Raw genomic sequence first — 16969 nt, forward strand, 5'->3', positions numbered from 1 at the left:
AGTTTGAGAAAATCCCTGTTTAAAGGACCATTACCATCGAATCTTCCGCCAGGAACGTCAAAGTGTTCATAAGGTCGCTGCAACACCAGTCCTTTCATCAAGATGGCCACTTCGCTCTCAGGATCCAGAAGCAGTCATAAAGTCACAGACCACTTTTACTGCACCTCTGCAAGAACATACACAGTACATCGGTGAAACCAAGTGAAAACACAATGTAATAGGAGTTCCCTTGCAGGAGGTCATTAAGCCCACCAAATCCTGCATACTGCTTGTCAGCATATGATTTTTGTCCATGGTCTGTCCTATTTTTAATGCTGAGCATAAAGTATGGAACCAGCATGTCCCATTTTTTGTCAGTTCCGAAGTAAGTGGCTTATTATTCTTTGTTATGTCTCCACCCTTGAAGAAATGAGAAAATCATGTACATTAGAAGTCACAAACAGAAACTGTCATACTTTTGGCACGTAAAGTATGCAGAAAACGAAAGTCTGGAGAAGTCACCACACTAGGAATGGGTGAAGGAAGAAAAAGAGGCAGACCTTGTATGTGCTGGATGCATGGGGTAAAAGGTTACAACCAAGCTGTCACCACCAAAGCTTCAGGAAGCAGTGCAGGACGGGGATGTTTGGAGAAATCTAATCATGAATGTCACCAGAAGTTGCCACGAGTTGATGGAACTAGATAACTCTGACTTTGCAGGAGTTTGAACCACCGACCTCCCAGACTCAGAGGGGATGCTTGAACCATTAAGCCACTGAGACTGGATAAATGGATACTCAAACAATAAAGGCACTGAAACATTGGGCTTTCACTTTAATGGGCATGTGCTCATTGTTCGAACCATCAGTACAGACCTCTCCAAGTTACTTGTTCAACACTTTAATCTTCCAGGACATTTGTTCAGCAACGTAGCATATGCCAGTATGTTTTATCCATTTCAGCATCACGGAGAGTCGCAAGTGCAAAGAGCAAAATATGTCCTTCTGTCACTTGTTATTTTTCCCTATTATTTTAATTTTCCTCCCAGTCCCAGTCCCCTTGACATTTAACTCCAGAACCCTGACCCTGCCAAAATCAGTCATCTCACCCCCTGATGAACCCCAACTCCTGACCTCGCTCTGACACACCACACACTTCTGACAAAATCCCACCCAATATCAACCCTCACGCCTATCCTGTCTCTTACTCTGATGATGGGATAACACCAAAGCATGCTCCTCTGTCAGTTTGCTTCAGAGTTCATTTTTGGTGAATTCAAACGCTTTTCTTTTCCCCTGGTCTGGCCCGATGCAGGCCTCTTTTATGGCTCACTGGTTGGCACTGTATCAATAACTATGTGATCTGAGTGTTCACTTCTGCAGGTGTTGAGCCACTTCAAGTTAGGTTGAAGGGTAGCTTCTGAAAAGATGGTGCCGTGAGAACATGCCATTAAAGTCCAAGTAAACATGTCAGCTATGACTACAACATAGCTGTGAGGGATGAAATAAGTTTCTCTTTCGAAAGTGTCCTTTTATGCATTGTTTGAGCAGTTAATGCTAGAGAATCGAGCTCATACCTGCTGGCTTGGTGCAAATGGAATTTAAAAAAAATTGTCATCATGTTGCTGTTCTCTACTTCTTTTTGGGTTTGAGGGTGCACTGTGCCTGCATTTACTTGTGCCGAAAAGCAAACAATAATTTTAAACAGCAGTGCAATAAATATGGGAAGACAGATCAGCAACACGCACGCACACACACACACACACACACACACACACACACACACACACACACACACACACACACACACACACACACACACACACACACACACACACACACACACACACACACACTCACTCACACACACAAACACCATATTTTTCAACTTAGAGGTTGATGTTATTTTCCTTGGAAGTCTGGGATTCAGAATCGACTTATCTATGGTTTAAGACTTTGAATTGGATAAATGAGAAAAATTCGGAAAGTGATATTTTCTGAAATAAATTGTATAATTAGAAATTTAAAACACACTGCAGCAAGTTTCCACTTAATGTCATGGATGCAACCCTGGAAAGTGCAATGTGAAGTAAAACGACGTTAAGCAGACGACATATTCCAAGTAACATAATGTTAAAATGTGAGGGATAAATTCCGGGTTATATTTTTGGTCACCCTAATATGACATTAACATCACCTAACTACGTATAGTGCCCATAAAAAAGTCTACTCCCCCTTTCAATTTTTTCACCTTTTGTTTCCTTATAGTCTTGAATTAAATCAGACTTTTCCCCCTTTATTTACACATCGTAACCCACAACTTCCAAGTGAAAAACAAATGCTACAAATTTCAGAAAATTGATTAAAAATACAAAACTATAATATCTTGGTGGGATAAGTGTCCAACCCGTGAGTTAATACTTGGTGGAAGCACCTTTGGCAGCAATTACAGCTGTGAGTCTGTTGAGATAAGTCTCTACCAACTTTGTACACCTTAATTGGGAGATAGTTCCCCAATCTTCTGAACAAAACTGTTCAAGCTCAGTCAAGTTGTGTGGCGAGTGTTGATGGACAGCAATCTTCAAGTCATGCCACAGATTTTCGATTGGATTTTGATCGGGGCTCTGACTGGGCCACTCAAGGACATTTATATTTTTGTTCCTTAGCCACTCCGGTGTCACTTTGGCTGTGTGCTTCAGGTCATTGTCATGATGAAAGGTGAACTTCCAACCCAATTTCAGCTTTCTTGCAGAAGGCAGCTGTTTTTCCTCCAGGCTTTTTCTGTATTTTGCTCCATCCATTGTCCCTTCTAGCCTGAGAAGTGCCCCAGTCCCTGCTGATGAGAAACATTCCCATAACATGATGCTGCCACCACCATGCTTCACAGTTGGGATGGTGTCCTTTGGGTGATGTGCTATTTTGGGTTTGCATTAAATGCAACGTTTTGCATTTAGCCCAAAAAGTTTCATCAGACATCAGAATTTTTGCCACATGGCTTCAGAATCTCCTCAGAGGTTTTTTGCATACCTCAAATGGGACTCAAGGTGGACTTTTTTGAGTAATGGCTTCCGCCTTGCCACCCTATCATACAGGCCAGTCTTGTGGAGTGTTTGGGATATTGTTGTCACATGCACAAGGTGACCAGTCTTTTCCATGAAGGCCTGTAGCTCTTTCAAAGTTGCTATTGGCCTCATGATGACCTCTCTGATCAGTCTCATCCTTGCTTGGTGATGCAGTTTGGAGGGACGGCCTGATCTAGAAAAGGACTTGGTGGTAACATACGCCTTCCACTTCTTAATGATTATCTTGACTGTGCTCCAAGGGATATACAAGGCCTTTGAAATATTTTTTATACACATCCCCTGACCTGTGCCTTTCTCCAACTTTATCCTGGAGGTCTTTTGAAAGCAGCTTGGTGCTCATGGTTGATTTAGTCTTTGTTGTGAAATGCACTACCCAGCAGAGCAAACCTACAGGAACAACTGATATTATTCTGAAATAATCAGAAGCATGGAGTAGACACTTATCCAACCATGATATTCGAGTTTTGTATTTAAAATATATTTTCTGAAATTTGTAGAATTTGTTTTTCACTTGGAAGTTGTGGATTACGATGCATAAATAAAGATGGAAAAAGTCTGATGTAAATGCAATTTAATTCCAGGCTATAAGAGAACGTTAGGTGAAATTTTTTAAAGGCGGTGTAGACTTTCTATAAGCACTTTCTAAGACACAAATATTAACCAAATCAATGGAGAACACAAATTAAATACACAAATAGACAATTAAATGAACAAATAGAATGGCAGAAGTCTGAACAGTTTACGTTTTATATCCCACTGATGGGTCAGATCTGAATATATCTGGTTTTTGGGGATGGATTCTGAGAGTTTTTGTTGCCTCATTTGATGGTGTTTGCCTGGTGTTGGCTTAATGGTTTGAGTGGCGGGCTTTGGATCCTAGGGTCCTGAGTTCAAATCCCGCTCAGCTGTTGAATTAATACCAGTTGGGGTTAACTCGACCTGTCATCCTTCCAAGGTCGGCAAAATGAGTGCTAGCATGCTGGTATACTGTGTCGGAGTGGTGACCCATCCAGGATTGTGCCCAATAGCCAAGGAGACTGCTTAAGCAGCACCAATGCTCTGCACAGAGTGTGGTCCCAATCTCCTCCTCCTCCTCATTTGATGGTTTAGGCTGGTCGTAGTGTAGTTCAGAAAACTGGCTCAAATCAGTTTCATGCTGTGCTCATGACTAATAGTTGTTCAGCCAGATTTGAAAGGTCACAAGGGGCTATCAGCGATTCCTGGGGTTAATTCTGCGGTTCCTACGAATATTGTAACGTGGCAAACAAGCCCGGGAACTTAGTGCTGTGGACTTAGCTGGCCATCATGGTCGTTTTGACCTGACACGCACGACTCAAAACAGGTAACCAGAACGGGCTGTGGCTGTAACAACATATACGTTTATCGGGTAAGGAGCAGTAGTGAAGGCCCTGTCACACCTTGACAAGTTATCCAGCGTATGTCGACTAATGAAAAATTTGTCTAAAACGCTGGCACACGTCGAATACGTTATGGGTAAGTTTTGTATACGTTAAGAGCATGCTGAAGCATGCTGGCATACGTCATAGTACGCCGAGCTCGTCGACAAATTTTAACATGTTGAAAATTTTTCGACGTATGCCAGCGTATGACTCGCACGTTCCGCATATGCTGGCCATAAGTTGTAGGCACATAAAGTGATCGTTGACACAAGTCGACACATGTTACTTGTAAGTTACTCACAAGTCATAAGCCAAGTTGTTGTTGTTGTTTTTTATTTATTTATTTTTTTTCTTCGGCATGACAGTGATGTTGACACTTCCATTTCTAATGCAATAATAATATAATTAATAGGCTGCCACTCAACGATTTAAATCAAAACTGCACTAGAAATCGAAGTGTCAACATCACCGTCATGCCAACAAAAAAAAAAACACACATGGAGTCTGGAACACTGACGGGTTCCTCCTGTGAACCCCATTTTTATATACCAATTCCCGTAAACGCTGCCAATACGCCATTATACGGTAGCTGTAAGTTAGAAACACGTTGTCAGTTCTGTGGTCGTCCGGAAGACGTCAATCAAATACGTCTACATATGTCAATGTGCGTTGGAGATACGTTGCACATAGGTTCAAAGCACGTTACTCATAGGTTAGAAATAAGTTTCATGTACGCTAAACATTACCTTGACGTGTTTTGACTGATGAGTAACTTACAAGTAACATGTGTCAACGATCGCGTAACGTGCCTACAACTTATGGCCAGTGTATGTGGAACGTGAGTCATACGCTGGCATACGTCGAAAAATTTTCAACATGCTGAAAATTTGTCGACTTACTCAGCATACTACGATGTATGCCAGCGTACTACGATGTATACCATCGTGCTTCAGCATGCCCTTAACGTATACAAAACTTACCCATAACGTATTCGACGTGTGCCAGCGTTTTAGACAAATTTTTCATACGTCGGCATACGCTGGCTAAAACGGCAAGGTGTGACAGCGGCTTGAATCCTCGAGCAGCAGCCTTTTAATAGGCTACGCCACGTGATCGTCGGCGATACGCTGCCGCGCTATGCATATGTTAGACTATCGTTGGGCATACGTTGTGAACGCCGACAACATGCTAAGCATTTGTTGGTATAAGTTATCTATAACTTATCGAAACGTTCTGTGTCCGTTACTAATACGTTATGAATACGCCAAAAAAAACTAAAAAAAACATCAATAGTTCAGCGGACGCCAACGCTTTACAGACATTTTGATACCTTTCCATACACTGGCTAAAACGTCAAGGTGTGACAGGGCCTTGAGTTTGGGTTTACCTGATTATTCCTGGAGGGATAAGTTATCAGCATCATTTTGGACAGATTTTTTCACCTGCAAACAGCATGTTTAAAATGGCATAAAAGCTTTTTATTTCTATTTTGATTGTTTTATTGCACCAAAATAATTAAAAACTAGGCCACTCATTGACATCGTGACGTCACCAGATATTCCTCGGCCCACATTATTTGATGTAATCCCTGAACCCAGGTTCAAAATATGAAATAATTCTGGCTGCCAGACCATGCCCCGATCAATTGAAATTTAAAACATATATTCCCCCATGATGACTACATCATAATTGTAATATTTCACATCGATTGATTAAATGGTTCAAGATAATTTATTTTTTTTAAAGATTTATGTTCAATATAATATGGCTTCCAGCTATTAATTATTCATGAACACCGTGATATCCCCAAGGGTTGGGGAACATGTAGATGAAGTTTTCCCTCGATCTGTCAAGCCATTCTGGAGAATATTATTTATGAGGTTTTGGAGTAAATCCAATATGGCTGCCAAACCATGTGACCTATGATGTCATAGCTGGAGTCCTTTTTGTTCTTCATGGATAGGCAATCATACCTGTGAAGTTTCACCTCGATGTGTTCAGCCGTTTCAGAGAAGATGATTTTTTAAAGGTTTTTAAAAAAATGTTAAACACAATATAGCTGCTGAACCATGGGACTGATGGTGTCATAATTTTTTCCCCCCACACAATTTAGCTCTGGATGACCCCCAAAATTTTTCATACTAATCAGATAAAGCATTCAGCATATGTAATTATGATGTCATAGCAAAGACACCTATGACGTCATCAATAAATTACACTTGTTTCCTATGCGGAGTACATCACATCTGCCAAATTTCAATTTTTTCCATGGAGCAGTTTTGAAGATACAGTGGTCCAAAGTTTTACTTTTTTCCAACATGGCCACCACACCACATGACCTATTACATCATAAATATCATTAGAACATTCAACATGAGTAGTTGCACCTGCGGTGAAAATATCTTTGCAATGAAACAAGTGGTTGCAGAGGAAACAGAGAAAACTTGAGGGCATCGTTAGAGTGCATACTTCCACTACGCAATGCGTGAACCACAACAACATATTGGGCCCAATACATTTTTGAAACATCATTCTATATATCGATTTTGGCTCTATCTCTCAATGGCGAAGAATCACTTAAAAATGTCAGATTCGGATCCGGATCTGGATCTTCACCAAAATCCAATAAATTAGTCATTGTCACACATCGAACCTGTCCACAAAATTTCATCCAAATCCATCCACAACTTTTTGAGATATCATGCACACAGGCAGACAAACAAACAAAAAACTTCGTTTTGGCAAGATAACAAGCCGGTAGGCGAACATGGGTAGTCGATCAAGTCTAATTTAGTCGTTTTTCAGCCGTTACTAGCCAACAAAAGCGTGCATAGCAACGGTTCTTTCTCACACATAACTAGGACATACCATGAACCTACCATACCAGTTTCATGTATGTCTGACTCATAGTCTCTGAGATATAACGAACTTCGTTTTTTTAATTTTTTTCGACCAGGGTTCATTCAAAGTCTATCTTCTCCGACAGTTTTCTTTGGAGCGGGCTGAATTTTTTTTGTCAAGGAGGCTGAATGTGTTGCCCACAAACGATCATAGTTTGATTTTTGAATTTCGATAATTTTATTTTTTTAGACTTTTTTGAAAATTTCAAAGGCCCGTTGCTAGGCAATCGAGAATTCCATAGTAACGGTTCTCAAACTCGCACAACTACCTTTTGGTATGAACCTACCACCAGAGTTTCATCAAAATCGGCCTACGATTAACGGAGTACTGGCCTGGACAGACAAAGAGACAGACATAACGACGGAAAACCTGACAATAAGGGTAGATAGATTGACTACCCAACAGACATAACGACGGAAAACCTGACAATAAGGGTAGATAGATCGACTTCCCAACAGGCAGAAATGGGTGAAAACACAACCTCCATCATCTTCGGTGGTGGAGGTAATTAGCATGGACGGACTTGCCTACGTACATTTGGGTGGACAGATAGACGGATGATGGATGAGCAACCCGACAACATAATGCCACAGGCGACTTTGTCAGTGGAGGCATAAAAGGAGGATATTGAGAAAAGAACATGTGCAGGCACATCACCGACTCAGCCTTGCTCTCCCAGTTAAGTCTTTTTATTACAATGAGCATGGAAAAGCCTTGCATGAAGGTGGAGATCAAAAGTCCAACCCACATCCCTGCATCAGGAGAGTGAAATAGGTGAATATGTGATGTCAAAATCAGCAGAGCAGGAGTGTTGCAGCCTAAATTAAAAATGGATTACATTCAATTTTTTTGGTTTTTTTTCACCGACCTACACAAAATACCCCATAATGACAAAGTGAAAACGTGTTTTAGAAATTTTCACAAAATAATTAAAAATGAAAATCTGAAATGTCTTGCGTCAATAAGTACATTCAGCAACCCCCCTCCCCACCCCCCTGAGTTAATACTGTGTCGAAGCATCGTTGGCAGCGATTGCAGCTTCAAGTCTTCTTGGGTATGTCTGTATTACCTTTGCACATCTGGATTTGGGGATTTTCTTCCATTCTTCATTGCAGATTTGCTCAAGCTCTGTCAATTTGGATGGAGAGAGTGGGTGAACAGCAATCTTAATCTTTTCACAGATTCTCAATGGGATTCAAGTTTGGGCTTTGACTGGGCCACTCAAGAACTTTCACGTTCTTCTTCTGAAGCTATTCCAGTGTTTCTTTGGCTGAATGCTTGGAGTCATTGTGCTGTTGGATCGTAAATCTTCGCCACAGTCTAAGGTCTTTTGCACTCTGAAGCAGGTTCTCCTCAAGGATTTGCCTGTATTTGGCTCCATTCATTGTTCCCTCTATCCTTACAAGTCTCCCAGTCCCTGTTGCTGAAAAGCATCCCCAGAGCATGATGCTGTCACCACCTTTAATCTTGGAGCAAACAGAGATTTGCATTACATCTCGAGTACAAAAGGTTTGTGAGCTAAACTAATCAGATGGTAGGATGGGGACCTCCGAATGACCGTTCTTAAGTTTTCCAATTGGTGCATTAAGCAGGGGGCGCTGCTTGAAGTACTTTAAATTCCGTTAAATTCCCCCAAAGTCCGTTTAAATCACATTTTTGAGTACGTCGATCAAACTGGTGCTAAAAGTTTTATTTTGGCACTGTGATTACAGATTTGCCATTCTTAAGTGACGAATTTGGTGTAAAACACATTTAATAACGGCCTAAAGGGAACGCTACTTTCACATTTAAATCACATTTTGAGTACATTCATGAAACTTTGCGAAAATATTCCTTAGACCTTCCGAATGAAGGATCAGTAGTTTTTAAGTATTGAATTTGGTACAAAACCCATTTAAGAATGGCCTAAATATGGCGCTATTTTAGCACATTGAAAACATATCTCAAGTACATCAATGGAACTTTTGGAAATATTATTTTGACCTTCCTAATGAAGGATCAGAAGTTATTAAGTGAACCTTTTGGTGCAAAACCCATTTAATAAGCCACAATGTATGGAGCTAAGGATAGTTCAAACACCAGCCTGAATGAGTGTCGGTACGAGAAGTTCATGAAGACATACGGACCAAAGGGAAATGGAAAAAAACAACTAGCCAATTTGAGGGGCATGGATGCAAGTGGACTACCACCTTGTGAAGATGAGCTCAGTACTCACATTAAGCATGCTTCCTTTGTTGTCAAACATGTGGGCAAGAGCAGATCAAAATCATATAGAGCAGCATCCCACTGAAGAAAATGGCTGGCAGTGAGTTGATGACCATTACAAACCGGTTTGGTTCGAAGGGGAGCAACTTCCCGAAAGCCTTATCCCAGAAACAGAGGAATTACAAGCAATGGACAAGGAAGAGGAGGATGACATGGAAATTGCATCTTCAGATGAAGATGACAGTTCTGACGAGGATGACTAGAATCTTGTAACAGACAGGCAGGTTGAAACCATAATTATGCCAATACTAATAAATACGAGTGAACTCATGATTATAGACATATTCACAGTATAGGAATAGAACTTTTGCCAAACAGTATGTGTGTGACTCATCAGCAGTTTTGATGTTTTGTCTTGGAAGTTTTAGCGACAGATTGATATCATTTTAAAATTTAGCATGATATTGTGATGTCCACGGGACTTGAACAGTCCCGCCAACGTAGAATGAGCCGAAACGATGGAGGCGGTTTATTTATTTATAACCCAAACATGGCGGTTCTAATCGCTCTCCCGCAAACGGGACGAGGAAGGTGGCACGAGTCACTTTTCACTGAGTTGATGATGTTTATTCGTTTTTATTATTACCAGAAATAACAAGACTCGGCAAGAAGAGGGATCCGGGGCGATTCGACGGGATGGTGTGGGATTGGGCGTGGGGAAAAACACAGACAATTCCAATGAATATACAGATCTCAAACCTTCTAAGGCGCCAAGCACACACACACACACACACACACACACACACACACACACACACACACACACACACACACACACACACACACACACACACACAAAACGTAGCTATTTCTGGTGGTCAGGCTGGACCGTGGTGTGGACGCAACTGTCCCTGGATCGGCGTCGGACGAGCTGGCCTTGCTCTCGTCAGGGGGGCAGGAGAAACCGTGGTGCTGTCGACCTCCTGGTCTTAGCCCAAGTCCGCTCACAGCCGCCAGGGAACCAGTTCTGGCGCCAAGTTGCGAGCAGGAGAGGGAGGCAGGTCCGCCCGCCGCCCGACCCCGTACTCCGAGTCAGCAGAACCCCAGAGCCAACCAAGGCAAGGCACGAGGCCCAGCAAGGCTCCAAGACACGATCAAGAACACGATCGAATCAGCACAACAAGGATGCTCCCCGTGCAACAGCCTCCCCACCAAAAAAAAACACGATCTTTTGGTTGTAATCTTCTTCCTCTTCCTTTTCGACCCCGAACAGAACCTTTTTATCCTTGGTCCTCGTCACTTCCAATCGAGCCGTTTATTGGCCCACCGCCATCGCCTTCCGCCAATCGTGATCACGGGGCGGAGCCATCCGCTGCACTGTCCTGTGACGTCACGGCCAGTCTTCAGAGAATACCAAAAGGGGTTTACGCAGACACACTTACCCTATCCCGTGTCCCTATCTAATTACGTGACAATTATCATTTCCCCCCTTGAAGAAATCAACATTTACTAGACAACTTATCACCACTGAATTGCTACTTATTACATCGAGATCCTGGTAAACTCGAACAGCATGGCATACCTAATTAAACATCCTAATTACCCTTTGAATGCATACCCCCCCTCAAACGTAACACTGCCCCCTCCTCTGGTACCGCAGCTCCTGCAAGGTATATCACAGGCGCTACCGTACCAGCCTTAACACTTACTGACTCACACCTAATTAACCTAACGAAATAAAGTAGGAGGGGCAATGGGCAGCGAGTCGCAGCTAACTTACCTATCCTGCTTAATGTACCTTAATGTACCCCCTTATGGCCTTATCCTCGCCTAAACAATCATTCGTTTTTTTGTTTTTATTTTATTTTATTTTATCACATGAGAGCACTGAGCGAAGTTGCACTCCATCTTCTAGATCATCGCTCTTGCCCAGCACTCTTCCAGTGATCTGGGGAGGGGAAACAAAAGGTTCCACAAAAACACAACACTTATACTTTACATTCCTACTCTAAGCCTTAACGACACTATTCACAGGATATTTACACTTGACCGCCACCCCAGGGGATGCTAATAGACCCAGCGTTACCTGGGGAGCCAATTTTCAAATTTGCTTGCCCCAAAACTATGCGGACATCATGCCCTTGCTGCACATGTCAAGTTGTGCGGGATCGAGTGGGACTCACACATCTTCACAACACTCACACCATGGTCATCATCACATTTCTAGGTCATGGTCCTCATTTTAATCATGCAGGCTGAATACCATCGTGGCCATGGGGTGGGTTACCACAAGATGATGGGGGCATCTCAGGTGCAACCATGCCCACAGGTAAGCTTTAGTCCAACCCGGACGTTTCTCCGCCCCGCTCCCTTTGATTTCCCCCCCCCCCTGGTAGCCATCAGCTCTAATCCCGTACAACACTGGAAGGGGTCTCACTGGCTCCTCTGGCCTTCCTGGGTCACCAAGGTCCTACCCGCCTTGGTCGCTCAACCAGACCCTCTCCCAGCTGCCTCCAGACACTGTCACCATTAGCCAACAGGTGGTGAATCTCCTTGAACGGGGTCGCAATTCACGCTCACCGTGAGCTTCAGCAATCCCTGTGGACAAGCACATCATCCCCACCCACAAAACCCACATGACTCCCCCACCCCATCGGCCTTACATGTGACACCTGCATTTGTAACACTTCGCCGACCATGACCTTCCCTGTTACCAAACAATGTCCAATAAAAATCAATGTGTGCACCATACATTTCACTTCTTAACTTGAAGCAACTCACAAAGCACTTCTCACCCGATCCACGCACCAGCCATTGGACAGCCACTTGTGCCCGCTTTGTTACCAATTACCCACTGTCCCGATTGTCACTCTAAAACCCAGCAGAACTTACAAACCCATGCCAATTTTCCCACAATTCATTTTTTTCACCAAAGGAGGGCATTTCGCCACAATCTCAGCAGCCGAGCATGGCCGTATATGCTCAGCCCAATCTAGTCTCCCCGACCCCCGACAGTGATCTCCTGACGCGACCTATGAAAGGGCATCTCGGATAGACCTGGCGGTTCAGCAGGAGGATTCACCCTCTCCGAGTCTAAAAGTCTATTGGAGGGTCCCTCCATCGCCGGGTACCGGCAATATCGTTGCATGTGTCCTCTTCGCCCGCACCGGAAACAAATCCCCATAAAAGGCCCCCGTGAGTATCGGTGAAATGTCTCTTCCGGTTCCGGACCCCCTCGGCCATAATCGAATTGCTCTTTTGGCTGGGCTGGACCCCGCCGCTTTGGCGCATCAACTACCGAATTACCCCTTATCAAACTTGACAGTTTCTGGCAAATTTCCTGAAACATTTGGGTAATGCCAATTTCTCCCAGCCCCCCTCCCTGATCCTGGATCTCCGCCTGTCGGATCGTCACCGATGGCCTCTCTGGAACCCGACCCGGCCGACTCCACAAGGCCAGCCTGGCCGCGCACTCGGCCGCTCTGTGAACGGTGGGTGGATCCTGTAACTCCACTAGCGCTTGGACCTCAGGGTCAGGAAGAGCATCTAAAAATTTCTCTAGTGCCAGTCTGTCCCATGCCTCCACTGTAAGGTCCCGATACGCGATCCTGACTGATTGGTAAATGTCCTGTGCCAGCTCCTGCACTGTCTCACCCGGCTTTAATCTGCGGTGCTGGAGCTGAGCCCGCACCAGATCACAGTTTGCCGCGAACCCAAACCGACGGCTCAACGCCTCGCAAATGTGGGAGCTGGTCAACATACCCTCCGCGATCACGTTTAACACATCTGCGGCTGGTCCCCGCAACGTTGCCACCAAATTCCCTGTACGTTCCCGCTCATTCCACCCGTTTAGTCGGGAAATGCACTCAAATTGCGTCAGAAAAGCTTCAACGCTCCCTGACCCGTCAAAATTTACCAGGGGGATCACTTTTACGGTGGCCCGCTTCTCAGTTTCTCCCTTGTCCGAATCCAGCCCAGGGATCAAACATCCTTGTGGCTGCGTATCCAATTTCGGCGCCCACTGTGGCCAAAGATGTTTTGTGGTGAGGGTCTCATGGGTCAATTTTGCCTCCTGTTCCAAACGTTGAATGGACCGATTCACCTCTTCCCGCAGGATCTTCTGGGCCCGCACAACCTCCTCCAAGGCTCCGTCGCGAGTTTGTAGCTGCTCCTCAACCAACCCGGACACTCTACTTTCAAAAGACGGCTCTACCAGGCCTTTATCCAAGACTTCATCTTGGCTCATAATTTTATCTTGTTCGTCCAAACGAGCCTCCAATCCTTTTACCTCCTCCGCCAAATTCATCCTTTGCTTCCTCAGCTCTCCCCACTCTTCAACTTGCAACTGCATATGAGCATCCACACAGGTACGATGACGTTCCAGGCTTTCATCCACTTTATCAACCCGAATGTTCGTTGCATCAATTTTATCTACCAATTTTTTTCCGTATATTTTCCCCCTCCAATGTAATTTCTACCTTTGTTTCCTCCAATCTATCCTCGAATTTACTTTGTATTTCTCCCAATTTAACATCCACACACTCCTGCATCTCAGTTTTCATTTTCTCCATCTTTTCCCCCAATTCATCCCTCATTAAATCAATCCGTGCACCCAACTGTACCCCCATTACCCCCAATTGATCTGTCATTTCTGCCCTCTGTGTCACGAATTGATTTGCCATTTCTGCCCTCTGTGCCGTCATTTCTGCCCTCTGTGTCACGAATTGATTTGCCATTTGTACCGTCATGTCCCCTATTAAACGTTCCAACATTGTCTGGATCGACATCGCGCCGGTTTCCGGCGCTGCCGGCCCCGTTACGGGCGATGAAACACGGTCCACGCTCGGAATGGGGGAGGTTCCAACCCTACCCCCGTCTCTCCCCTCTTCCCCCGACTCGCTGCCAGACACGTGGCCTTCCTCCTCAAACATCTGCACATCCGCCATGGTGCAGAAGTCCCGTTTGCCGCCAATTAATGGAAATTTGAAAAATCCCGCCAAAATTTTCCCGCGCTTTTCTGTAGTAATTTTATATTCCAATTCGTGGCGAGATTTTAATCCTGGTATATAATTTAGAGGGGTTCGAACATCCAACACCCTGACACCAATGTGACGTCCACGGGACTTGAACAGTCCCGCCAACGTAGAATGAGCCGAAACGATGGAGGCGGTTTATTTATTTATAACCCAAACATGGCGGTTCTAATCGCTCTCCCGCAAACGGGACGAGGAAGGTGGCACAAGTCACTTTTCACTGAGTTGATGATGTTTATTTGTTTTTATTATTACCAGAAATAACAAGATTCGGCAAGAAGAGGGATCCGGGGCGATTCGACGGGAATGTGTGGGATCGGGCGTGGGGAAAAACAGACAATTCCAATGAATATACAGATCTCAATCCCTCTAAGGCGCCAAGCACACACACACACACACACACACACACACACACACACACACACACACACACACACACACACATACACACACACACACACATACACAAAACATAGCTATTTCTGGTGGTCAGGCTGGACCGTGGTGTGGACGCAACTGTCCCTGGATCGGCGACGGACGAGCTGGCCTTGCTCTCGTCAGGGGGGCAGGAGAAACGGTGGTGCTGTCGACCTCCTGGTCTTGGCCCAAGTCTGCTCACAGCCGCCAGGGAACCAGTTCTGGTGCCAAGTTGCGAGCAGGAGAGGGAGGCAGGTCCGCCCGCCGCCCGACCCCGCACTCCGAGTCAGCAGAACCCCAGAGCCAACCAAGGCGAGGCACGAGGCCCAACAAGGCTCCAAGACACGATCAAGAACACGATCGAATCAGCACAACAACAAGGATGCTCCCCGCGCAACAGCCTCCCCACCAAAAAAAAACACGATATTTTGGTTGTAATCTTCTTCCTCTTCCTTTTCGACTCCGAACAGAACCTTTTTATCGTTGGTCCTCGTCACTTCCAATCGAGCCGTTTATTGGCCCACCGCCATCGCCTTCCGCCAATCGTGATCACGGGGCGGAGCCATCCGCTGCACTGTCCTGTGACGTCACGGCCAGTCTTCAGAGAATACCAAAAGGGGTTTACGCAGACACACTTACCCTATCCCGTGTCCCTATCTAATTACGTGACAATTATCATTTCCCCCCTTGATGAAATGAACATTTACTAGACAACTTATCACAACTGAATTGCTACTTATTACATCGAGATCCTGGTAAACTCGAACAGCATGGCATACCTAATTAAACATCCGAATTACCCTTTGAATGCATACCCCCCCCCCCCTCAAACGTAACAATATGTATATGGATATCCAAAGGTAATCAGAGTTGACACATGACAAAAGTTTGGTTTGCAAAGAGCATAACCACTTGAGCATAGGCATGTTAGTGTCCTGTTGCAACATATAATTAAATACAAATATTTTACCACAATAGCTACTTAGTGGATGCCCTCTTGCAAAAAGCGTGAAATATTAGACTATAAAAACTGTTTAATTTCTCATGATTCATGATTCTTGTTCCAAATGCACTGAATGTGTTCAAAAAATGCCAGGTCCAATTACTTTTACTGATCACTGATGCTCCTTTTATGTATCGATGCCAGATCTACATTTTACACTTGATTTTATCATCAAAACATACGAAGTTGACAGAAAAGTTAAATTGATAGTTTGTTTGTTCTTCTATACTATCAGAATCAAATTTTAAGGCATTCCATATGTTTTAAATCTTTAATGTCTTAAAAGTATACATGTTCTTATCAAGTTACCAGAGAACATAAATAGGATTTCAAGCATAATTTATCATAATTGTCTTTAAATTCAGAATGTAATGCAAAATTTGATATCTGATAGAATCTTACACATTTTACTGGTTTAATTACAAGGAACAACATAAATATTCGATGTGAAATTATCATTATTTCACCATGACCTTCATTGCTCTCCATTGATCTTAATTTCCTCGAAACAGGATCTGTTTCGATCTGTGGCATCCAGATCTGTGGATCCAAACAGATCTGTGGCATCCATGCCGAACTTCTCAAGGCTGGTGGAAATGCTGCACTCGTGTCGTTGCATGCAGTTTTGTGCTCTGCCTGGAACACAGGCATCATCCCAACTGACTGGAAGAGGGGCCTTGTTGTCCCTCTCTGGAAAGGGAAGGGTGATCGCCAAGACTGCAACAACTACCGAGGGGTGACGCTGCTCTCAGTGCCGGGCAAGGTCTTTGCTCGGATAATTCTCGATAGGGTTCGCCATCATCTGCTTGAGCACCAGCGTCCAGAGCAGTCAAGCTTTACACCAAAGAGGTCAACGATTGACCGTATCCTTGCACTTCGTGTCCTCACCAAACGCAGACGAGAGTTTCGGCAGGGGCTGCTTGCAGCCTATGTTGATCTCTGTAAAGCG

At 44.3% G+C, this 16969-nt stretch overlaps 1 long non-coding RNA gene across 1 annotated transcript in view; it reads right to left on the reverse strand.

The window, feature by feature from the left end:
• Positions 1-16969, reverse strand: part of LOC147011056 (uncharacterized) — a 28225-nt gene that overhangs the window by 424 nt on the left and 10832 nt on the right. The window contains exon 2 of the long non-coding RNA XR_015052502.1: positions 35-166. This is a non-coding gene — a long non-coding RNA (uncharacterized LOC147011056). The remainder of the gene's footprint in view (positions 1-34; positions 167-16969) is intronic.

This window comes from Eptatretus burgeri, chromosome 16 (genome assembly GCF_056783735.1).
Source record: "Eptatretus burgeri isolate ZD-2024b chromosome 16, Ebu_testis_v1, whole genome shotgun sequence".
In the NCBI taxonomy this organism is placed as follows: domain Eukaryota; kingdom Metazoa; phylum Chordata; class Myxini; order Myxiniformes; family Myxinidae; genus Eptatretus; species Eptatretus burgeri.